The sequence below is a fragment of the Phyllobates terribilis genome, unplaced genomic scaffold (genome assembly GCF_046119375.1).
Source record: "Phyllobates terribilis strain yellow unplaced genomic scaffold, ASM4611937v1 Scaffold_9__5_contigs__length_417890890, whole genome shotgun sequence".
Taxonomy (NCBI): domain Eukaryota; kingdom Metazoa; phylum Chordata; class Amphibia; order Anura; family Dendrobatidae; genus Phyllobates; species Phyllobates terribilis.
The window spans coordinates 113972031-113995141 of NW_027362769.1; the positions used below are offsets into that span (position 1 = coordinate 113972031).

Below are 23111 nucleotides of genomic sequence, written 5' to 3' on the forward strand. Positions count from 1 at the left end.
TTTCTGTAAGTCTTCACAAGGTTGGCACACACTGTTGCTGGTATGTTGGTCCATTCCTCCATGCAGATCTCCTCTAGAGCAGTGATGTTTTGGGGCTGTCGCTAGGCAACATGGACTTTCAACTCCCTCCAAAGGTTTTCTATAGGGTTTAGATCTGGATACTGGCTAGGCCACTCCAGGACCTTGAAATGCTTTTTACGAAGCCACTCCATGGCGGTGTGCTTGGGATCATTGTCATGCTGAAAGACCCAGCCATGTTTCATCTTCAATGCCCTTGCTGATGAAAGGAGGTTTGCACTCAAAATCTCACTATACGTGGCCCCATTCATTCTTTTATGTACATGGATCAGTTGTCCTGGTCCCTTGGCAGAGAAACAGCCCCAAAGCATGATGTTGCCACCCCCATGCTTCACAGTAGGCATGGTGTTCTTTGGATGCAACTCAGCATTCTTTCTCCTCCAAACACGACGATTTGTACTTTGATTTCATCTGACCATATGACATTCTCCCAATACTCTTCTGGATCATCCAAATGCTCTCTAGCAAACTTCAGACGGGCACGGACATGTAATGGCTTAAGCTGGGGGACACGTCTGGCACTGCAGGATCTGAGTCCCTGGCAGCGTAGTGTGTTACTGATGGTAGCCTGTGTAACGTTGGTCCCAGCTCTCTGCAGGTCATTCACTAGGTCCCCCCGTGTGTTTTTGGGATTTTTGCTCACCGTTCTTGACATCATTTTGACCCCACGGGGTGAGATCTTGTGTGGAGCCCCAGATCGAGGGAGATTATCAGTGGTCTTGTATGTCTTCCATTTTCTAATTAATGCTCCCACAGTTGATTTCTTCACACCAAGCTGCTTGCCTATTGCAGATTCAGTCTTCCCAGCCTGGTGCAGGGCTACAATTTTGTCTCTGTTGTTCTTCAACAGCTCTTTGGTCTTTACCATAGTGGAGTTTGGAGTGTGACTGTTTGAGGTTGCGGACAGGTGTCTTTTATACTGATAACAAGTTCAAAAAGGTGCCAGTACTACAGGTAATGAGTGGAGGACAGAGGAGCCTCTTAAACAAGAAGTTACATGTCTGTGAGAGCCAGAAATTTTGCTTGTTTGTAATTGACCAAATACTTATTTTCCACCAAAATTTGAAAAAAATTTCTTTCCAAATCAGACAATGTGATTTTCAGGATTTGTTTTCTCATTTTGTCTCTCATAGTTGAGATCTACCTGTGATGTCAATTACAGGCATCTCTCATCTTTTTTTAAGTGGGAGAACTTGCACAATTGGTGGCTGACTAAATACTTTTTTCCCCACTGTATATATCTATCATCTATCTACCTATCCATCCATTATCTATTTATTACATCCTATACATAATCTAGGGTGTCATATTATTTATATACATATATATCTATATTATATATGCATACAGTTGAAACCAGAAGTTTACATACACTATATAAAAAGACACATCTGCATGTTTTTATCAATATCTGACATGAAATCAGAATAAACCTTTCCCGTTTTAGGTCAATTAGGATAACCATAATTTTTCATATTTACCAAATGCCAGAATAATGAGAGAGAGAATGTTTTAAGGCATTTTATTACTTACTGCAAAGTCAAAAGTATACATACACAAGGATTACTATGCCTTTAAACAAATCTGGACTGCCCATATGATGATGTCATGTGTTTGGAAGCTTCTGATAGTTTTTTTTTTGCCAACATCTGAGTTAATGAGAGACACACCTGTGTGTGGATGTATTTTAATGCACACCTGAAACACACTGCTTCTTTGTGTAGCCTAATGGGAAAGCCTAAAGAAATCAGTCAAGATATCAGGAAGAGAATTGTGGACTTGCACAAGTCTGGCTCATCCTTGGGTACAATTTCAAGATCCCTAAAGGCGCCTTGTTCATCTCTACAAACAATTATACGCAAGTACAAACAAGATGGAAATGTCCAACCATCATACCACCTCAGGAAGGAGATGGGTTCTGTGTCCCAGAGTAGAACTTGCTTTGGTCCGACATGTGCATATCAACCCAAGGACAAAAGCAAAAGACCTTGTGAAGATGATGGCGGAAGCTGGTAAGATTGTGTCAATATCCATAGTGAAACGAGTTCTGTATCAACATGGACTGAAAGGCCACTCTGCCAGGAAGAAGCCATTACTCCAAAAGAAACATTAAAAAGTCAGATTAATGTTTGCAAATACACATAGGAACAAAGACGTTAATTTTTGGAGACATGTCCTGTGGCCTGATGAAACTAAATTTGAACTTTTTGGGCATAATGACCATCTTTACGTTTGGAGGAAAAAGGGAGAAGCTTGGAAGCCTAAGAACACCATCCCAACTGTGAAATACGGGGTGTTATGCACACGCCCGGGCTGAGCGGCGTGTGCGTGTGATTGTAGTGATTCCACTGGACCATGAACCGGAGAGTGCCTGGAGGGGCGTGACTAAGTATCTGGCCGATCCGACCAAGATGGCACGACGGCATACGACGCCAGTGCACCAGGGAGAAACCGGGCAGAGGGACCAGGTGCTACTCCAGGTCAAACTCCGGACACGGGGGTTGACCCACACAGGGATTACTGGATCAGGCTGGTTAGGCTGGCGCACAGACTGGAGGGTATAGGCAGGCACGACTGGTATGCAGGCAGGCGGGTAAAGGCAAGCGCAGCTAGAGTGCAGACAGGGAGGCACTAGCAGGTAGGAACACAGGCGGGATAGGACCCAGTACACACTGGGACTCAGGAACAGGCAGGTTAGGCTGGCACAGACTGGTGGATATAAGCAAACACGGCAGGTATGCAGATGGGTGGATACAGGCGAGTATGCAGGCAGGGAGGTACTGGCCGAAAGGACGGGCTGGAGCACAGAAAGGTTAAGACCCAGTACAGACTGGGTCACAGAACCGCAGATGCGGTAGACAACCACAGCAGAGAGGGAACGCCCGAAGCGGTGGGCAAGAACAGAGCAGGACAGGACTGCCGGAGCAGCGGGCAGAAGCAGGGCAGGACAGGACCGCCGGAGCAGCGGGCAGAAGCAGGGCAGGACAGGACTGCCGGAGCAGCGGGCAGAAGCAGGGCAGGACAGGACTGCCGGAGCAGCGGGCAGAAGCAGGGCAGGACAGGACTGCCGGAGCGGTGAGCAAGGAGTCAGAGCAGGCTAGAACCGCCGGAGCGGTAAGCAAAGGAGTCAGAGCAGACTAGAACCGCCGGAGCGGTGAGCAAAGGAGACAGAGCAGGCTAGAACCGCCGGAGCGGTGAGCAAAGGAGTCAGAGCAGGCTAGGCTGAGTAGGGGGGACAGGGCTCTGTTCACACGGAACAGACAGGAAGGGAAAGGCAGAGCCAGACACCCACAGGGTACTTGCAGTGAAGTAGCGAGTGGACCACAAACTCACAAACGGGAGTACAGAGACAACAAGCAGGAGTTAGGTACGAGTTCAGACTCTGCAGAAAAAGGAAGGGAACGGACATAGAGGCAAAACAGGTAAAGGATAGGAGAGAGTTCAGACTGGAACTGAGTGTACGGAGGAGACCGACACTGCAGCGGGATACAGGAGCGGGTCTGGGAATACGGCCCCCAGAGAGGCAGGACGAACAGGCAAGGAGCGTGTTCAGACAGGACAGAAAAGATACAGGAACAGGTCTAGGTAATCGGCCCCTAGAAGGCAGGAGGAACAGGCTAGGAGCGTGTTCAGACAGGTCAGACAAGATACAGGAACAGGTCTAGGTAATCGGCCCCTAGAAGGCAGGAGGAACAGGCTAGGAGCGTGTTCAGACAGGCCTGGAAATACAGCCTCCAGGATAGGCAGACAAGAGAACACAGAACGGGACCTGGCACCTTCAGAGTGCAAGCACACACTGAAAGAAACACTATGCTCAGGCAGGGATAGATGGGCGCAGCTGAGCTATATACCAGGTGACAGACAGCAATAGGCTGAGGACGCACAAGAGGTGTGACCCACAGCAGGTACAAAAAGCAGGAAGTGATCGGGCGCCGCCCTTAAGCAGCAGAAACAGACACAAACAGACAGCATGGAGGGAAGCCAGAGAGACATTCTGGACAGGAGATCAAGTGCGCGCTCTTGCACAGTGGGAGATGGACCACTATGCAAGGACGCCGCCAGGTATGTTACACGGGGGTGGCAGCATCATGTTGTGGGGTTGTTTTGCTGCAGGATGGACTGGTGCACTTCACAAAATAGATGGCATCATGAGAAAAGATGATTATGTGGCAAAACTGAAGCAACATCTCAAGGCATCAGCCAGGAAGTTAAAGCTTGGGTGGAAATGGGTCTTCCAAATGGACAATGACCCGAAGCATACGGCCAAAATGGTAACAAAGTGGCTTAAGGATAACAAAGTGAATGTTTTGGAGTGGCCATCACAAATCCCTGATCTCTATCCTATTGAAAATTTATGGGCAAAGCTGAAAAGGCCGGTGCAAGCAAAGCGACCTGCAAACCTGGATCAGTTACACCAGTTTTGTAAGGAGGAATGGGCCCAAATTCCGACCAACTATTGTGAGAAGCTTGTGGAAGGATATCCCAAACGTTTGACCCAAGTCATTCAGTTTAAGGGCAATGGTACCAAATACTAATGAAATGTATGTAAACTTTTGACTTTGCAGTAAGTAATAAAAATACGTTAAAACATTCTCTCTCTCTCATTATTCTGGCATTTGGAAAATATTAAAAATTATGGTAATCCTAATTGACCTAAAACGGGAAAGGTTTATTCTGATTTCATGTCAGATATTGAGAAAAACATGCATATGTGGCTTTTTATATAATGTATGTAAACAGCTCTTTTCATCTGTATATACACTGATCAAAAAAATAAAGGGAACACTCAAATAACACATCCTAGATCTGAATGAATGAAATATTCTCATTGAATACTTTGTTCTGTACAAAGTTGAATGTGCTGACAACAAAATCACACAAAAATCATCAATGGAAATCAAATTTATTAACCAATGGAGGCCTGGATTTGTAGTCATCCCCAAAATTAAAGTGGAAAAACACACTACAGGCTGATCCAACTTTGATGTAATGTCCTTAAAACAAGTCAAAATGAGGCTCAGTATTGTGTGTGGCCTCCACGTGCCTGTATGACCTCCCTAGAACGCCTGGGCATGCTCCTGATGAGGTTGCGGATGGTCTCCTGTGGGATCTCCTCCCAGACCTGGACTAAAGCATCCGCCAACTCCTGGACAGTCTGTGGTGCAACGTGACGTTGGTGGATGGAGCGAGACATGATGTCCCAGATGTGCTCAATCGGATTCAGGTCTAGGGAATGGGCGGGCCAGTCCATAGCTTCAATGCCTTCATCTTGCAGGCACTGCTGACACACTCCAGCCACATGAGGTCTGGCATTGTCCTGCATTAGGAGGAACCCAGGGCCAACCACACCAACTTATGGTCTCACAAGGGGTCTGAGGATCTCATCTCGGTACCTAATGACAGTCAGGCTACCTCTGGCAAGCACATGGAGGGCTGTGCGGTCCTCCAAAGAAATGCCATCCCACATCATTACCGACCCACTGCCAAACCGGTCATGCTGAAGGATGTTGCAGGCAGCAGATCGCTCTCCACGGCGTCTCCAGACTCTGTCACGTCTGTCACATGTGCTCAGTGTGAACCTGCTTTCATCTGTGAAGAGCACAGGGTGCCAGTGGCGACTTTGCCAATCCTTGTGTTCTGTGGCAAATGCCAAGCGTCCTGCACGGTGTTGGGTTGTGAGAACAACCCCCATCTGTGGACGTTGGGCCCTCATACCACCCTCATGGAGTCGGTTTCTAACCGTTTGTGCAGACACATGCACATTTGTGGCCTGCTGGAGGTCATTTTGCAGGGCTCTGGCAGTGCTCCTCCTGTTCCTCCTTGCACAAAGGCGGAGGTAGCGGTCCTGCTGCTGGGTTGTTGCCCTCCTACGGCCCCCTCCACGTCTCCTGGTGTACTGGCCTGTGTTCTGGTAGTGCCTTCAGCCTCTGGACACTACGCTGACAGACACAGCAAACCTTGCCACAGCTCACATTGATGTGCCATCCTGGATGAGCTGCACTACCTGAGCAACTTCTGTGGGTTGTAGAGTCCGTCTCATGCTACCACGAGTGTGAAAGCACAACCAACATTCAAAAGTGACCAAAACATTAGCCAGAAAGCAATAGTACTGAGATGTGGTCTGTGGTCCCCACCTGCCGAACCACTCCTTTATTGAGGGTGTCTTGATAATTGCCAATAATTTCCATTTATTGTCTATTCCATTTGCACAACAGCCTGTGAAATTGATTGTCAATTAGTGTTGCTTCCTAAGTGGACAGTTTGATTTCACAGAAGTTTGATTTACTTGGATTTATATTCTGTTGTTTAAGTGTTCCCTTTATTTTTTTGAGCAGTGTATATTTATATACAGTAATGACCAAACGTGTTGTCACACTTGAAACTGTTCCAGAAAATGAAGTACTTCTCCCCAAAAATTTCGGCCGCTAAATTGGGAAGGGTTCTTTACAGTTAGAGCAGTCAGACTGTGGAATGCCTTGCCCCAAGAGGTAGTAATGGCAGTCACTATTACAGTGTTCATTTTAGGACATGATCAGATATCAAAGTCAAACATCAGAGTGATGTCAGTTTGAGGCTAAATACCCTGTCTGAGAACTGATTTTGATAAGTGATTTTGATATATGACTTTGACAAGTGACTTTAATAAGTTACTTTGACATCTGACTTTGACAAGTGACTTTGACATCTGACTTTGATAAGTTACTTTGATAAGTGACTTTTACAACTGTAATAATAATAATAATAATAAAAAAAGTCACTGTTCGCTGATGGGACTTGAACCCAAAACTCTATGTCTAGAAGCCAGTGCACTAACCATTGAGCTATAAACTCAGTAGAAGAAATCTAGGCGTTCTATTTGGTTATGTGATTTTCAGTGCAAACCTGTCTGAAACTCATTGGGACTTATGCACAGACTTCAAGCAAGCCAAATTCAAATGATGTGTGATTTTGATATGTGAGTCTGATATGTGACTTTCTTCAAATGTCAGAATCAGAATGACTTTTAGCCACCCTGAGTATTTTCATCTTCTCATAAGACAAGAAAAGCTGCCAGTCACTATCACTTGACCCAATGGCTGAATGGTAAAACATCAGCCTCCAAAATTACAGTGTCTGTGTTCAAATCCCAATAGAAGTAGATTTTTTTAAATTATGCCTAATTAGCACACAAACTACAGTGTATATTACCTGTACTGTGACATCACTATGTATACTACCCATGTACTGTGACATCACTGTGTATGTTACCCCTGTACTGTGATATCACTGTGTATATTACCTTGTACTGTGTATTACACCTGTACTACCCCTGTAAACATGGGCTCCCCCAAAAAAAAATTAAATAAATGTCGGGGTCACAGAAGAGCAGATCGCACAACTTTCCAGCCTTTACATAGTAATTTTCCTCCTACTGAAGTCCTAGATTCCGCTTTCATTGCTCCATAAAGTATGATGCTAACAAAAGTGCCCCCCAAGCACAGTATGATACCCCCACAGTGAATTCCTCCACATGCACAGGGTAATGACCCTACTCTACCTTGCCTCAACTCTGAAGGCACAGTATGGTGTCCCCAACACAGTATGTGTGAGGACCTGGCCACTTTCTAAATACTTTTCCAGCACTGAGCACCCCTTTTCGTCAATCTTAATTTTGTGTTTTGTTAGAAATTTGCTTGCTGCGTTTTGTTAGTGATTTGTTTGCTCATCAGTTCAACCTCAGGTATCTATTCCATTCAGTGACCATATCTCCGAGACCTTGGGCCATTGTTCTTTCCGTCACCACAGGTAGCCTCACATGCAAACCCAGGGGATGGGTTCCACCTGAGAAAATATCTCCACTAAGGCACAATTAGTTGGGGGAGGGAGAGGAGAGCTCTTCTGCTGATTTAGGGGGCTGAACACTGTGCAGGGGAAAGGGAAGATTCATTGCTAGTCGGACTGAGAGCTGTGTGGTATCATGGGCTGCGGTCGTGATATCCATCATCCGAAGGAGCATATGCTGTGACTGCCAGTATACCGGCGGGAGATACAAAAAGCTGTGGGCCAACCAAAAGTTGGGGGACAGTGGGTATCACCTGATATGGGGCAGTGGAACTACTGATCCCAGGTTGGAAACTCAAGGACTAAGAGAATTGCCTGTTGGACATTTACCTGGTATTGCTGTTCACCGTGGTCGGAAGGAATAAAACTAATTGCATCGATAACCTGCCTAGGTGATTATTAAAATCCGCAACCGCACATCTTTACAGTATGATTTCCTAACTGTGACCTCCACACAGCTCTCCATGCACATTAATGGGCCTACATACAGTATAATAGCCCGCACTCAACCCTCCGCACAGTATGATGGACCCCACACAAACCTTCACACTGCATAATTGCTTACATACAGTATAATGGCCCCCACATAGACCTCCAAATATTATAATGGCCCCACATAACCTTCCAAATAGTATAATGCACCACCCATAATCCTCCGTATAGTATAATTTACTCCTCATGGTCCTCCATAGAATATAATGCACTCCTCATTGTCCTCCATAGCATATAATGCACCTCCCATGGTCCTCCATACAATATAATGCACTCGCCATGGTCCTCCATACAATGGAATGCACCCCCATGGTCCTCTATACTGTGTAATGCACCCCTCATGGTTCTCCATACAATATAATGCACTCCCCATGGTCCTCCATACAGTATAATGCACCCCCATGGTCCTCCGTACAGTATAATGCACCCTCATGGTCCTCCATACAGTATAATGCACTCCTCATGATCCTCCATACAATATAATGCACCCCCCCATAGTCCTTCATACAATATACTGTATTGTAGAACTGAGTACAGGGGCCCAGTCTGGCGCTGAATTGCTAACATCAGTCTGGGAGGATATACATTTAATTCTTCAAGACTTACCTATGTTTGGTGTCTGGCCTAGGGCATTGTTTTTCAGTAGCCCTGGGGCCTAGTGATTCTCACATTTCTTGGTGTCCTGGTGTTTTTCAGTTAAGCTGTGGCTTAGTTGGCTAAGGAATTTGTCTTGTTAACAGATCCTGTGGTCGATTCTTAATAACTTGTCGCCTCATGTCTTGTGTATTGAACCTGTTGCCTCATGGCTGCCGCCTCATGGCTTGTGTATCGAAACTGCTGCCTCATGGCTGCCGCCTCATGACTTGTGTATCGAACCTGTTTCCTCATGGCTTGTGTATCAAACCTGTTGCCTCATAGCTTGTGTATCAAACCTGTTGCCTCATGGCTGCCGCCTCATGGCTTGTGTATCGAACCTGTTGCCTCATGGCTGCCGCCTCATGGCTTGTGTATCGAACCTGTTGCTTCATGGCTGCCACCTCATGGCTTGTGTATCGAACCTGTTGCCTCATGGCTGCCGCCTCATGGCTTGTGTATCGAACCTGTTGCCTCATGGCTGCCGCCTCATGGCTTGTGTATCGAACCTGTTGCTTCATGGCTGCCACCTCATGGCTTGTGTATTGAGCCTGCTGCCTCATATCTTGAGTGTGTGGCCTGTCGTCTCATGTCTGGCCTCAGGTCTTGTGTGTTGGGCCTGCCGACACGGGGAGGGCCTCATGTCATGTGTGGGGCTGGTCGCCTAGGGTATGACCTCATCTGTTATGGATGCCACCTCATATCTGGTGTTTTGGCCTGCCTGAAGATTTTCGAGTCACTTCATAGTTGTGGAATAACCTGTCACCTTAGGTCTAGGATTTTCTTTGGCTGTCTCTGCCTCACAAATGGAATTCATATTTGGAAATTTATATATTTATATTTGGTTAGGAATTATTTTGATATATAAATTTACTTGTGGATGATGTTTTGGAAATTATGTTTATTATTTTTATAAATTTTTGTATAGCTTTGATATATATATTGTTTGTTGGTCTTCTTTTTTATGTTAATGAGAATTGTGTCATTTTCGTGGATTTGTCTATATATATTTTGACTAAATGCATTTAACCCATTATCCACCAATGTCCTTTTTTGGGACGCCTAATTTTATGCTTCTAGCAACTAAGATTTTCTAATTAGGTCCAATTAGGTCCAAAAAAACAAAAAATGAAAATTGCTAATTTGGCAAGTAATGGGTTAACCACAATTGAAAAAAGCCTTGGTCAGGCTGAAACGTTTTTTGAATTGTGGAATAAACGAAATAACCACCAACACGTGAGTGCCGGGATTTGCTTTTCCTCTGCCTCACAGCATGACTTGATGGGGCCTTCGTTGTAGTGTGACTTTCAGTGGTATTTACAACTTTGGGGGCCGTGCCTTTTGCCCGGTTAGCCAGTTGACTTGGGGTTTGTAGGTCTGTTTTCACTACTGTCTCAAAACTTCACTACCCTTTACTAGCAATCCTGCTGATATTGATAAGGATTGCTTTCGGATGATGCTGTCAGTCTGTGGTGATTCTACTAAACAACAAGGAGGGGCCTTAATAAATTACAGCCCTGAGGTAGCTGGTGAGTCCAACAGATTTCTAGTCAATCCATTTTACTTGGATAGCTTATTGGACTGGTCTGCATTTAACAACTAGATCCCAGTTATCCTTCTTGTTGGAATTGGTCAAGGTTGTGTAAGTCCAGTTTTCAGGGCTGGAGTCATAACTTGGACTGGTTGGCATCTAAATTGGTTCCAGGTTATCCTTCTAGGGTTTTGGTAGCTTAGGCATGGCTAGGCTGAACAAAACCGGAATAAGTTCAGTCGATCCTCCCAGTCTTATGCCATAAGATGGACTGCTAAGGCAGTTCAGTTCACCCTCCTGGAGGATTAGGAGCAACGGAACAGCAGCCATCACTTCTGACGAGGGGAACACGGCCTGGTATGACACAGTGTATCCCCGGGGACTAAAGCCGGTTCAGCATCTCCGAACAGGGGACACGGCCTAGTCTGGCTCAGTGCATCCCCGGGGTAAAAATATCCCTAAGGACATTCCAGAGAGGGAACACGGATGGGTGTGGTGCAGTGTATCCCTGGAGACCAAAGCTGGTACAGCATCTCCAGACAGGGGACACGGCCTGGAATGGCGCAGTGTATCCCCAGGGTAGAAATATCTCTAAGGACATTCCGGAGAGGGAACACGGCCTAGTCTGGCGCGGTGTATCCCCAAGGCACTCTGAAGGCCGTTACAGGAAGATTAAAAAATGGATAAACCACCAATTACCCCAAATCTTCCCTCATGGATGGTATGAAGTGGTAAAATGAACTTTAATGTGCCAAGTGGAGCTGCATTATACCGGTCTGCCCTCCTAATGGAGGTATGAGTTGGACTCACCGGTATGGGTCTGATAAACCATCAATATCCCAATCTATCCTACTAATAAATGGCGTGGCACGACAGACATTATTATACTGGATCTGGTAAAAATATTTCAAAACCAGTGTTATCATCCCAGTTGGAGTTGGAAAATGGACTCACAAGAAATTAAGTCGGTGGAGCCATTATACCAATAAGTATTTTGAGATTGAAACAGGTAGATTCAACCAAGTAGAGAGTTGGTTAAATATCCAGTTAATATGCTTTTGGAGTGATGAAACGGCAACTCTGTAATCTATAAGGGGAGGAATCGATGGATGAGTTAAAATGTCTCCTTAACTATGAGACTCCTGTGGAGCAGGAGGAATATCTTCACTAGATAAGACAAATACCTTCGAACTGAGGTAAGACCGTTCTGATTATCTCTCAAGCACAGGTACATGGTTGACGGTTTGGGATCCTAATATTTTGGTTTAAGACCATCTTAGATTTGACCAATACCACATGAGCTCTATATCTTTCTGATTGGGTTGCTTCCTTAGAGAAGAAATAAATAATAATAAAAAAAAATAAAAAATGGTGAATAAGGTGATGGTTATCAATTGGCATTTTTGTTTTTTTTCTTTTGCTCAAATATCTAATCTATTTTGCATTTGAACTGTTTTCAATTAACAATCTTCATGGTTGGATTATATTATTAGCATCCACTTAAGTTGTAGATTGATGCCATTATAGAGAATAGGATAAATCCTATCATCCCTACATGAATGGTGGATGGTGACTTTTTCTTATATGAAATCAGTCCGATCTCTTTTTTTACCTGTTCTAGTTGTATCAGCTCTTAGTACGTGGCTAGGATACAGTAATCAGAAATTCCCCAAGATAGGAATCCCGAACTATAGGTGTCTGTTTCGGCTTCAATACATTTATTAGGAGAACTTACGTTACACCTTAAAAAACACTGGAAAACACAGGAAAAGAAGAGAAATGGAAGTTAGTTGGATTCTAATAAAGTACTAAATATTCCAGCTGGTTTATGGAAACCCTTTACCATTCTGGGATGCTCAATTTACACTTGATAACATAATAGATGTTGAGCCATCAGAAGATCATTGACACTAGACGGGTGTCTTATGGTCCAGATCTGGCCTTGGGGGGGGGGCTTCAATAGAAAAGGTCAATATAGGGGTAGACACCCTAGTCAAGACCTTGTTGAATTACTTAAATCTCTGCTTCCAATAACTGAAAATATGTCTTATATTCTCGTTTCTTCAAAGTAGCCACCTTTTGCTTTGATGACTGCTTTGCACACTCTTGGCACTCTAGTCACCAGAAATGGTCTTCACTTCACAGGTGTGCCCTGTCAGGTTTAATAAGTGGGATTTCTTGCCTTATAAATGAGGTTGGGACCATTAGTTGTGTTGTGCAGAAGTCAGGTGGATACACAGCTGATAGTCCTACTGAATAGACTGTTCGCTGCTTTTTTCTTGCCATAATACAAATTCTAAGTAAAGAAGAACGAGTGGCCATCATTACTTTAAGAAATGAAGGTCAGTCAGTCCGAAAAATTGGGCAAACTTTGAAAGTGTCCCCAAGGGCAGTTGCAAAAACAATCAAGCGCTGCAAAGAAACTGGCTCACATGAGGACCGCCCCTGGAAAGGAAGACCAAGAGTCACCTCTGCTTCTGAGGATAAGTTTATCCGAGTCACCAGCCTCAGAAATCGCAGGTTAACAGCAGCTCAGATTAGAGACCAGGTCAATGCCACACAGAGTTCTAGCAGCAGACACATCTCTTCAACAACTGTTAAGAGGAGACTTTGTGCAGCAGACCTTGATGGTAAAATAGCTGCTAGGAAACCACTGCTAAGGACAGGCAACAAGCAGAAGAGACTTTTTTTGGGCTAATGAACCCAAGGAATGGACATTAGACCAGTGGAAATCTGTGCTTTGGTCTGATGAGTCCAAATTTGAGATCTTTGGTTCCAACCACCGTGTCTTTGTGCGACGCAGAAAAGGTGAACGGATGGACTCTACATGCCTGGTTCCCACCGTGAAGCATGGAGGAGGAGGTGTGATGGTGTGGGGGTGCTTTGCTGGTGACACTGTTGGGGATTTATTCAAAATTGAAGGCATACTGAACCAGCATGGCTACCACAGCATCTTGCAGCGGCATGCTATTCCATCCGGTTTGCGTTTAGTTGGACCATGATTTATTTTTCAACAGGACAATGACCCCAAGCACACCTCCAGGCTTTGTAAGGGCTATTTGACCAAGAAGGAGAGTGATGGGGTGCTACGCCAGATGACCTGGCCTCCACAGTCACCAGACCTGAACCCAATCGAGATGGTTTGGGGTGAGCTGGAACGCAAAGTGAAGGCAAAAGGACCAACAAGTGCTAAGCATCTCTGGGAACTCCTTCAAGATTGTTGGAAGACCATTTCCGGTGACTACCTCTTGAAGCTCATCAAGAGAATGCCAAGAGTGTGCAAAGCAGTCATCAAAGCAAAAGGTGGCTACTTCGAAGAACCTAGAATATAATACATATTTTCAGTTGTTTCACACTTTTTTGTTAAGTATATAATTCCACATGTGTTAATTCATAGTTTTGATGCCTTCAGTGTGAATGGACAATTTTCAAAGTCATGAAAATACAGAAAAATCTTTAAATGAGGTGTGTCCAAACTTTTGGTCTGTACTGTGTATATATACATATATATATATATATATATATATATATATATATTATACATTTCCTCCATCCTGGCATATATGTCCTTCCTCCTGGGCCCCATCCTGGTATGTATATCCCCATCCTGGTATATATGTCCCCCATCGTGGTATATATGTCCCTTATCGTGGGCCCCATCCTGGTATATATACCCCCGTCCTGGTATATATTTCTCTTATCCTGGGCCCCATCCTGGTATACTGTATATATCCCCCATCCTGGTATATATGTCCCTTATGCTGGGCCCCATCCTGGCATATATGTCCCTTATCTTGAGCCCCATCCTGGTATATATATCCTTCATCCTGATATATGTCCCTCATCCTGGCCCCATCCTGGTATATATATCCCCCATCCTGGTATATGTCCCTCACCCTGGCTCCATCCTTATGTATATTTCTTCCATCCTGGTATATGTCCCTTATCCTGGACCCCATCCTGGTATACATATCCTCCACCTTGGTATATATGTCCCTTTTCCTGGACCCCATGCTGATATATATATCCCCCATCCTGGTATATATGTCTCTTATCCTGGGCCCCATCCTGGTATATATATCCCCCATCCTGATATATGTCTCTCACCCTGGCCCCATCCTGATATATATTTCCCCCATCCTGGTATATTTCCCTTATCCTGGGCCCCATCCTGGTATACATATCCCCCATATAGTATATATCCCTTGTTCTGCCACTGTTCTTTAATGTATAGAAAAAAATTAGCCATTATACTCACCTTCCCTCTGCTCGCCCCCCGCACAGTGTCTTCTTTTGAAGACGGCAGCTGACTTGAACAAGCAAGTGACGTGAGCGCATGATGTCACTGCCATGCACCCCCAGTCACATTCACGCTGACATCAGCTGCTGGCATCTGATTGGCTGCCAGCGTATATTGCCTCGCCCGGACCCAACTGGTCTCTGTGCCGCAATACACTTCAGCTGAATGTGTGTCCGATGACGCACATCTAGCCGAAGTATTTGCTAGCGTCGGCAGGCCCCTCACCCGCTGGGCCTGGTTGCTGTGGCGACCTCTGCGACCGCGGTAGTTATGCCCCTGGCACCCATGCATATTAGACGAAGTTAGCTGAACTCAGAGATATCAACAGCTTCCACCGACAGTCTAATGTGTATGCAGAGCTGTATTCACAATTAGGAGGGCGAGTGCTTAGGGCGGCGCCTTCTGCATGGCGGCACCACCTACTTGTCTCCTATCTCAGTAATGAGAAAATCTGTGTTCGCGGAAGACAGATTTTACCCAAGAATTCATGATTTTGAGAATGAATGATCAGTCCGGGAGCAATGCGAAGCGGATCTCTCTAATAAAATATATTACAAAGCTTCTTATTTTCATGTGTACTATTGATTTCTGAAATAAATAAATAAATAAATGTTACTCTTTAAAGGGAAGCTATCATAACAAAATGTGCAGATGAGTGCAATTGCACTAATCATTTCCATAGCTCACCATTACTGATTGATTGGCAACCAGTAAACATATATATCCTCTAAAAATAATACTTTTATTTTTATACTATTTAAAACACACCTGTGCCCGTGTATATAAAATACAGAATATTTCTATAATTGTCAGAAATTCAATAATGGCACATCTCCCTGAGGAGGATAATTGCTCCAAGATACAAGGACTTACTGTATATAGCCTTAATATGCTTCTAATATGATCCTGCCTGAGGCGCATGTTGGCAACCTAATAATGCTTTTTGGCGCCCCCGCTCACCGGCTGCTCACCTCGGACAAAGGGGGGAATTTAGTCCTCCTTGATCACAAAAAATATCTGACAATGTGCTGGGCATTATTGAGCGATGGTGATACGTATGAAATTCTATCAGGCAATCCGACTGAAATTTACACTAAGACTCTAATGGGGATCCTAGATGATGGGAGGGATAAAGGTCTATTGTCTAACAATGAATATAAATTCCTCGCACCCAACCTACAAACAATACCAACTTCTATGCCTTGTCGAAAGTACATAAGGGATTAAATCCCTTTAGGGGCCGCCCTATAGTCGCTGGCATCGACTGTCACAAAACGCTGGTATCTATATCGATCAAGTTCTGCGTCCGTTTGTCATCTCTCTACCGTCCTATACCCATGATACTCTACATTTATTAAATCAATTGGAGGGGATCTCTATAGAAAAAAATACTATCTTGGCCTCCATCGATGTGGAGGCACTATATAGTAGTATCCCTCCCGATGTGGGGATCACGGCTGTGAGGCATTTTCTAAAAACAAGAGCAACTGAATGTTCCAATCACAATAAATTTGTTCAGGAATTGTTACTCTCTGTATTGACTCACAACTATTTTTTGTTTGACGGTAAGTACTTCCACCAGCTCAGGGGCACTGCAATAGGGAGCCCCTGTGCCCCCACATATGCCAATCTGCTACTGGGCTGGTGGGAGGAAACAGTCATTTTTGGAGAGGAGGACCAATGGTGGCACCCATGTATAGGCCTCTGGGCCAGATACATCAATGACATCCTGGTGTTTTGGTCTGGCTCAGAGACTGATTTTGGGCTGTTCATGGAGACTATTAATAAAAATACATTGGGTCTCAAATTTACCTTTGAATGCCAGAAATATAACATTGCATTTCTAGACTTGATGATTAAAAAAGAAAGGGACGGCTCCATCAGTACGAGTACTGTACATACAGAAAACTCTCCGCAACGAACAGCTTTTTAAAATGGGAGAGCCACCACCCAGTAATGTTAAGGAAGGGTGTTCCGAAAGGCCAGTTCCTTCGGAAGAGAAGGAAGTGTTCCAATTTTGGGACCTTTAAAGAACAAGCGGACAATCTCTACCAGAGATTTCGTGATAGGGGGTATCCATGTCAGATCTTTGATAAATCCTACATCAATGCAAGTAGGACTGATAGATGGTCCCTCTTGACCAACAAGAATAGAGAGGGAGAAACTGAAATATCTAGGATTGTTGGCATCTTTGACAACAAATCCCAACAAGTTTACCAGGTTCTGAAGAGGCATTGTGGTATATTGATGGCAGACCCAAATCTTAGGGGCTTGGTTCCACCCTCTCCAAGCCTCACCTATAGAAGAGGGATGTCGATTGGTGACCGCCTTGTACATAGTCTCTACCAGAGAACGACAAAATCAGGGACCTGGCTGGATAGGAAACCCTGTGGCTCTTACCGGTCCGGTAATTGCTCCTACTGTGGTTGGATGAAGACATGCAAAACCTTTGAGAGTGCCTCTACGGGCAAAGTATTTTCACTGAGAGACTTTGGCAATTGTAAAACATCTGGGGTGGTATATAAGGCCACCTGCACCTGTCCACTAGACTATGTGGGGAAGACCACGAGGGAGCTAAGAAGGAGAGTGGGAGAACACTTGGGTGACATTAGAAATAAGCGTGATACCCCAATTGCATGACATATCCATGGAACCCATGGAGGTCGTCTAAAGGAAATATAGTTTTGTATGATCGAGCTGATTAGACCTAAAGCTAAGGGGGGCGACTTGGATAGAATGATCCTTCTGAAAGAATCCGAATGGATCTTTAGAATACAATCCCTATCTCCAAAGGGACTAAATGAACAACTATCCTATACATGTTTTCTATAAACCTACCCCTTGTGGTCTCCCTCCCTGCCCCTTCTGTTGTCTATCTGATCTGGGCCCTCCTCCTACTTCCACTATATGGTGTTTTTTTACCTGAATTCTGCTTTGCTTCAAAATTACCACCTTATTGGTGGTCCCCTATTTTGGGAATTATATGTGGGTATTATCCAGCTCAAACATACATTGCTATTATGGCATCATTATGCTTAGACCATATACCGCACATTTATCATGGGCACATGTGTGTCATTTATAATCTTTTTTATATGGCATTTTTTCCCTTCTACACCCCCTTCCCCTTCCCTTCCTAGCTATGGTCCTCATTGAATTGGGTTATATACCCCTGCTAAACTCAACAATGTTCATTTAGGTTCCTATTATTACCAGTAATATCCCACCATTCCCCACTACTTTAATCCATGTGAAAATGTTATACATTTAAATTGAGTGATTGCAGCCTTGGCCACCTTTTTGTTGGTCCTGTATATATATATAGAAGTCATATATTCATTTATGTGTATATATATATAAAAATCATATATTCATTCTGATATTATTCAATCAATTAAGACATGTCTATCATAATGTCAATGGCTGGGCTCATTTAAGTAATGGGGGCTATTGGATTTATTTATCTGTACCATGGGACACTTTGTTCAATCCCCATATGAGCTCCAGGCTGGAACGCTGATGTCATTTCCGGGAATGGAAAAAGGTAAACCGTATATTACACAGATGCCATTTGGGTGAAGAGCTACTCAGACGCTGATGACGCCCATGCGCTCCCCTGTGCGCTCCACGGTGGAGGGCACGCATCATTTACGGGTACGCAGCCAGTACAAGCCATGATTCACCATAACGTGCAGACGTCTTGTATCCTCCCCTCTGACGTCAGGGCGCCTGCGCATTTATCCTCATCGCGGTCCTCTTAGGTATAACTGTCAGACATGCGCGGTAGCGCTAGTGGGACAGGGAAGCCTATGATAGAGCGTAGGACTCCTTTCTATGGGGGTGTATGTTTCTCTATCCACACATCAATCAGGGGGATATTTAAACCTGGTCTCTGAAACTCCATCTGTGTCAGCCATCAGCCTCCTGCAATATACATCATGCAGCTTTATCATTCCATGACATAGAATCCCGGTATCGGCCTCCTGATGAACCTAATGATGGGGGAAACGCTTCGAGGAATACTTTGAATGAAAGATAAGTCTATCAATTGATCTTTATCTATGTATTTTTTATCATTTGTATACTAGGAATATCTATGTATTAGATTAGGCAGTCACCTTTCTATATCATGTTTAGTTCACCCCGTAGGGTGTAACAGGGACAGGTAGGGACAGCCGCCGGTGAGCGGGGGCGCCAAAAAGCGTTATTAGGGTGCCAACCTCCGCCTCAGGCAGGATCATATTAGAAGCATATTAGGGCTATATAAGTCCTTGTATTTTGGAGCAATTATCCTCCTCAGGGAGATGTGCCATTATTGAATTTCTGACAATTATAGAAATATTCTGTATTTTATATACACAGGCATAGGTGTGTTTTAAATAGTATAACAATAAAAGTACTGTTTTTAGAGGGTATATATGTTTACTTCAGCACAAACCTTCTTGGTATAATCTATATGTAAAATTTTTGATTGGCCACCAGTAATACATGTTATGCTCGGGTTACATGGCGGCATGTGTCAGGTGACGTTTACATTGTGCGCCTCATTGCAAGATAGAATCTAACAATTTCTTATGGTGTCGCAGTGTGATTTTTACCTTACCACGATTACGACACAGAGATACAAATGTCTGCAAATGTGCTGGATTTTCTGATTTTCTTTATTACAGGAAATTAAATGAGGCGACACAAAGTTATATATATAATATTGTGTATTTTATTACTTCCTTATTAAACATATAAATTTGAGGTTCTTAGTGCACATTTTGATCAAATTGTGCAAGCCCATCTGCCAACTACAAGGCGACCTCATCAGATGGGGCCCTACACTAACAAATTAACCTATTTATTGTATTTATATTATTCTCATTACTATCCTCACAATCTATTCATTAATATTACAATAATGTTATACTTATTATTGCTATTATTACACTAGTACTATGGGATCCTTAAGATTAAAGCTATTGATCCAGAAGAAGGCAAAAACCCCTGTACACATTAAGCCAATTTGTGTCAAGGGGAAAAATTCCTTCTTGATCCCGGGAAAAGGCGATCAGTCCTAGAACCTTGGATCAAACTTGCTGATGCCTAATAATGTACTAACCTATTATTTTACTATTTCTAATAATTCTATACTATTATAATTTATATTGCTATTTTATTACTATCACTATTTTTTTATATTTATTTCTATTTTTAACTTACTGTTACTAATATTATGATTATTATGACTAATATTTCTATTATTTCTCTATTTACTATTAAATAGATCCTACTCATAATGCTATTGATCCAGAAGAAGGCAAAAAAAAACCTAGACACATTTGGCCAATTTATGTCACAGGGGAAAAATTCCTTCTTGACCCCGGGAAAAGGCGATCAGTCCTAGAACCCTGGATCAAAAAGCCTAATAACTATTAATTAAGTACTAATTATCATAATCATTACCTTACAGTTGTTTTTTCATTATCACAATTATTTATGTTATTTTTAGTTTCCTGCTATTTTACTGATATTATTACTATTATATTATTAATATTCTACTCTTAATATTTTATTTTAGATATCTTTAGATTATTGCTATTTTATTATTACCATTGTTGCTAACATTTGTATAGTTATTTTACTAAAATATCAATCCTAATTCCTAAAGATGTTGATCCAGAAGAAGGCAAAAAACCCCAGACACATTTAGCCAATTGGTGTCTCAGAGGAAAAATTCCTTCTTGACCCCGGGAAAAGGCGATCAGTCCTAGAACCCTGGATCAAATTTCCTAATACCTATTCAAACGTTAAGAAATATTATTAATATTTTATTTTTAATATTATAGTATAATTTTATTATTACTTTACTAGTGAAATTATTGCTGTTTTATGACCACTAATATTACACTTTATACTATATTATACTACTATTCCACTAGTGCTAATGCTACTATAATCTTACTAATACCTAGGTCCTTATTCCTAAAGCTGTTGATCCAGAAGAAGGCAAAAACCCCTGGACACATAAAGCCAATTGGTGTCTCAGGGGAAAAATTCCTTCTTGACCCCGAGAAAAGGCGATCAGTCCTAGAACCCTGGATCAAACCTGCTGATGTTATTTTTATGTCTCTACCATTATTATACAATTAATCTTATAGTTACTGCTATTATTATAATATCACATACTCTATTACTGCTCCTAATATTATAAAGTCTTTATAATGGTTTTACTACATTTTTAAGCCTTTTAATCTAATAATTACTACTTTGTCTATTCTTTTTATTAGTATTAGATTTGAAGCTGTCGATGTTAATACAGCTGGAATGTTGGTTCCATAGAGTCCATCAGCGTCTCATTGATTTGAGGAGGATAGTCCAGATGATGTTCCTCCTTCCTCTGAGGTTGGTATTGATGTATTTGAGGATGGACCGATGGCTTATCTTGTGTCTTCCTGCCGGTTGGTTCTCAACTCTTCTGGCCCAGTTGCTCTTCTTTTCTTCTTTTGCTTCTGATTTTTTCTCATCTTTTTTCCCCTTGGTGTCTCCATCCTTATCTTCTTTTTTCCCCTTGGTATCTTCTGCCTTATCTTCTTTTTTCCCCTTGGTGTCTTCTGCCTTATCTTCTTTTTTCCCCTTGGTGTCTTCTGCCTTATCTTCTTTTTTCCCCTTGGTGTCTTCTGCCTTATCTTCTTCTTTCGCCTTGGTGTCTTCTGCCTTATCTTCTTCTTTCGCCTTGGTGTTTTCTGCCTTATCTTCTTTTTTCCCCTTGGTGTCTTCTGCCTTATCTTCCTTTTTCCCCTTGGTGTCTTCTGCCTTATCTTCCTTTTTCCCCTTGGTGTCTTCTGCCTTAGCTTCTTCTTTCCTCTTGGTGTCTTCTGCATTATCTTCTTCTTTCCTCTTGGTGTCTTCTGCCTCATCTACTTCCATTTCTTCTACCTCCCAATACTTCATTGCCTCTTTCATCTCCTCTTCTTTCGGCTCCTCTGGCATCATTGATGTTGGCTCAGGTTTTTCTTCATCCAAAGGAAATGGCAGATATTTCTTCTGAGCTTCACGGTTGGTCGGCATGAGGCGCTAAGAAAAGAATAGATTCAGTCAATTGTCTATTGAAACGTTCCTTTACATCTATGGACAGAACATAATCTGCGGTGTGATCAGCGACCTCCATGTTGAAGATCGGCGACGGCAGGAATCTGGTGCAGTAAATCAGAAGTTGTTGATCTCTTTCTTCTTTTGTTCTGGGACAAGCTATAAAGAAAACACAAGCAGATAATAGGATCAATCATACAATGTCCAGAGGCATCAAATCTGTAAATTACAGGTAAATTTGTTTAATCCAACATCAACGTGACCTCCTGGATTCTGAATTATTCCCGGCATAGAAAGCAAATGATTTACTATTGAAAACTATTTTCTAACTGACTTTCTGCTAAGTCTACATTGTTTTGCAATTCTACACTGAACTAATAGATGTTCTGGATTATCAAATGCTGGATTAAAGGAATGACACAATATTTTCAGATTATCTGGAAATTCTTTTTATTTAAAAAATAATCTCACATGAGAAATATCCAGGTCCAAAGACACATTCCTGGAGGAGGTAGACGTCCTAAAGAAAACAGAATACGATGAGTGTCTAATTCATTCATCAGGGATGGAGAATAGGACAGACGAGGGTCCGGATATAATAAAGCTGCTGACCCCCAGAGATCTGCGGCTCAGTGCCGTCCTGTATCTATCCTCTGCTGTAGAATTCATAGTAAAAGCTGTGAATCAAAAAAGATTTAGTCACAGATCTGATAAAGACACAAACAGCACAGCTTTCCCCACATATTCATAGTGAACATCCCCCTGGTATCGGACCCCCATTAAACTCATACATGTAGGCAATAGACCACATGGAGCATAGCTTTCACTGGCTGCTTCTACAGTCTCCTCATAGCAGAGGCCTCAGTATCGGTAACGCCACATGCAAAACAAATGGTGCACTGGATTGTACTGTGCCCTGTAAATAACAATGCATGGCATCCATGTATGTCTACGTTCTTCATGCCCATAAGTACAGATAATTCCCAAAAAATGACATCCAAATTGTCCTCATTAATAGCACATAAAGTCTAACCCCCATTATCAGTGCCAGAATACTAATCCCACTTACAACAGAGGCAAAAAATCACCTAAATAAATAATACTGGCAGCTGTGTCCTGTGTGACCTAATCATACAATTCTGCTTTCCTGCAGCCACTAGGGGGAGCACAGTGCACCAG

The 23111-nt window shown here is 43.0% G+C and overlaps 1 long non-coding RNA gene across 1 annotated transcript in view; it reads left to right on the forward strand.

Moving 5' to 3' along the window:
• LOC141160872 (uncharacterized) overlaps positions 1-22563 on the forward strand; it is a 50840-nt gene extending 28277 nt beyond the window's left edge. Inside the window, exons 3-4 of the long non-coding RNA XR_012250554.1 lie at positions 21131-21245; positions 21979-22563. This is a non-coding gene — a long non-coding RNA (uncharacterized lncRNA). The remainder of the gene's footprint in view (positions 1-21130; positions 21246-21978) is intronic.
• Positions 22564-23111: the final 548 nt, after the last annotated feature.